Here is a 3551-nt window from a genome sequence, read left to right on the forward strand (position 1 = left end):
CCCTGCTTGTTTAGATGTATCTTCAACCGGAAACCTATGAGCTTACACTTTCTAAGCATGTTCAATAATGAAGTGGTAGACCTCCACTGAATGTTTCAGGACTACAGGAAGTGGTTGAGAGTTATTCAATAGTTGGTGTTGTCCCTTTATGTCTGCACCAATCCCAGACTGCACTGCAGGGTTGGGAAATATTGTTTGTGTTGGAAGTGGTATCTTTCAGAAGAGATGTAGAAACCAAAGTCTAGGTTGCCTGTGGTCACTAAATACACCAGTGTTTTCTATGAGTGTAGGAATGTTCTTGAGTTTTCTTTCTGAATTTACAAACTTTTATTCATCTATATTTTTCAAGTAATTTGAAGACTGTATTCCTCTTTTCCTGACCAAAACTAGAATAGAATGTAACTTTAAATTCTTTGCCTTATAATAAGACTCTTTTAGGAATGGATAAAAGAAAATATCTTTTAAGGAAAGATCATAAACTAAAATCTAAGTGTCCTATAAAAAGAATACAGACAAACTACTATTTTACCTGTTAAATTATTGACATATCTTATAAGTTATATAGAATTTTTTTGTGGTGCTGTCTTCAGAACCTTTTATTTTTCTAGTATGAACATTTTAAGTGTTTTCTACTTGTGAAATATAACAAATATAAAATGTCTCAAAAGCACTCCATTCAGGCTCCTTCCATCTCTTCGGTATTGTTGTTTTTTAACACTAGCTATTCAAGTTTGTGCACACAGCGTCAGCAAACCCATATACAGTCCCTCTCCTTCTCTCTCTGTGCTATTTGACTGCTTTGAATATGGTCAGAACAGGATCATAATGCACAAATCTTTCTCTGACTGTTTCCTTATGTTAGATCAGTTTCTTCTGAGTTCTGTGCTTGCCAATGCTGAATTTCCTGCCAGGGCAGTAGTCTATTTTTAACATTTTGGGGGTTTAGTCTTCGTTCCAAATCGAACAGGCATATTCAGTGGAGTGAATGAGAGAAGGCTGACTGGGTGCACTTACAAATTAGGGTCATCAGAATTTGCAATTTCTGCAGGCTCAAATACTTGAGTGATATAGACCAATTAGAATACTTAAAAGATCATTTGTTATCACTTTAATCTTCATGTATTTTTTACTCATCATTTTCTTTGACTAAAATTATTAGAATCTTTGTCATATTCATCTCAAGGTCAAATGGGAGCAGTAGTGTTCGTTTTATATTTTCAATATATTGCAGCATTGTAACATGTCATACTAGATTATAGGTGGAAGATGACTGTTTTAACAGAGAAGAGTTTTAGATTGTGGCATATTCAGCATCATATTATCTCAGTGTCATTTCTCTGACTAATTCCATATTTCATATACATATGAAAACTGAGGGATTTATTTCTGGTATTTAATAGCATTTGTTTAATTCAGAGATTAATGTATCATCTTCAACCCTGAAACAGAGGCCCTCTGAAACATCAGACCCAAAAAATTGGACACGGCCTATTAGCCCAAAAGAACGTGTTGCCAATTATCTCCATGTTTATTTAAATATTTAGCTCTAAAGGAAGCAATCATTCCTTTATACTTCTTTGAATTTAGTATTGACATTTTTATTTTGGGAAAGGAGGTCTTTTTTCTTTTTTAACATGGATACAGGAAAAGAAAACTCTCCAATAAAAATATTGTCTAAAAAGTTTGTTTTGTCTGCATGATTTACTAAATATGTACAATTTCAATTCACAGCGAAGATAACAAAGGTTTAAACAGCCAACATCACAAATGTCTCAAGTTCTAAAAAAAAATCACTGTGCACAGTTTAACAATTTAATTGAATAAAAACCAAAGCTAAGCCTTCAGTCTGAGTCGTTTTTATGATGGGCACAAGCCATGTAATTTCTTCGTCTTTGTTACACGATGCATATTTCAGTGACTAAACGCCCCTTCCCATTTTATCATATTAGGTTATGTCAGTACATACTTAAGAAAGGCCATAAATTGCCTCTTGGTACACCTATATGATTTGTGATGTGTTCACATATATGTCATAATATTTGTTAATATATAAAATGCACATGAGTCACTTGTGATTTTTTTATGTCTTCAAATGTAGGAATGTTTTGTTGCATGTATAAAATTTTTTAAATTGATGGGAGTGCTATTTAAAGCAATAGTAATTTGACCAGAGTCCCTTTGACATAGTTGTCTAGAAAAGAACTATTCTGCACTTGAAATATTGAGATTTCACATCTTTACCCAATTCAGGTTTATTAAGTTTGTTATTATATGAATCTGAATGTTGTGGTCATTCTGATATAATGATCAAGTGACTGAACCAATTAGTCATTAGAAACAAATGTTATTGAATACAGAATAGTTGAATTACAGTTAAGGAGGGAGCCATAACTTTGGCTAACCCTATAAAATCTATAATAAGGTTGCTTTCACATATACTTTTTTCTCATGTAAATTCTTTGGTGTTGTTCCCCCCTCTTTTTTTTAATGCTGTGATTGATGAACATGCACTGTGAGATTCAAATAATTGCACTGAGCATGTTTATTTGAGTAATTGTCCCATTGCACAATCAAATAAATCTGTTGAGTGTGTTTGTTTGAATGTTTTTACATGTACATGAAATTACATACTCAAATAAATGCAGCTGTGTTTATTACAATGTGTGGGGCTCCAGATACACAGATACTTGTCTGTGTGTCTATCCAGAACCCTACAGCCCTTGAGTGGCCCTCACACATCTTAGAGCAAAAGCATGGTTAACAATTTTTCAGTTCAAATACATGTAAACTCATCATGGGGTAATTTCCTCAACTTCGTGACTAAGATTTGCTTTCATTAAGGCTTACATCCTTAGAAAGATAGAAAATGACCTTCTTGGGGGAGCTATTTGATTATGAAAAGTATCTAATAAATGTATTCATATTTATTCAAATATAATTCTTTCTTTTCTCCTTCCTCCAAGCCTTCCCACTCCATCCTCCGTCTAATTCATGCTAAGGAAGATATATGGTTTTTTTTTAGTTCTTGATGAGAACCTCTGATACTCATCTCTCTTCCCAGTTATTTCAGGCCTAGGCCTACAGTGTCATGTGAAAAAAAAAAGAACAGATTGAACAGATCTGCTAGAATACAAAGGGCTTTTGGAGAAAATGAACAGGGATATTCAATTGTTCCAACATTTCATTACTCTCCCTTATCCCCTATTCTAGAAATAAAAAAGGTTGGACTTCAAATCAAGAGTGTGGGAAGAGTAACTATTTGATAAAAGAAAAAAGAAAAATATATCTGATATCACTAAAATGCATGTCTCTTGATTATGCAGTGCAATTTCTTGTTTTGATCTTGGAAGGGAATCTTAGGGTATGTCAAACATTTTTATTCTTCCTTAGAGTTGTAGGATTATGAAGGACTAATGCACAATGGCATTAGTGGATACACGGCATTTTAAAAATCTTAGATATGGGATATTGTAGTGATTGTCATAAATTTACGAGTGTTATCCTGATATTTTCAGACTCAGGTATTCTGAGTCTGCCTATGAAATGAAGTT

Source organism: Furipterus horrens, unplaced genomic scaffold, assembly GCF_987537825.1.
Source record: "Furipterus horrens unplaced genomic scaffold, mFurHor1.1.pri manual_scaffold_1, whole genome shotgun sequence".
Lineage (NCBI taxonomy): Eukaryota > Metazoa > Chordata > Mammalia > Chiroptera > Furipteridae > Furipterus > Furipterus horrens.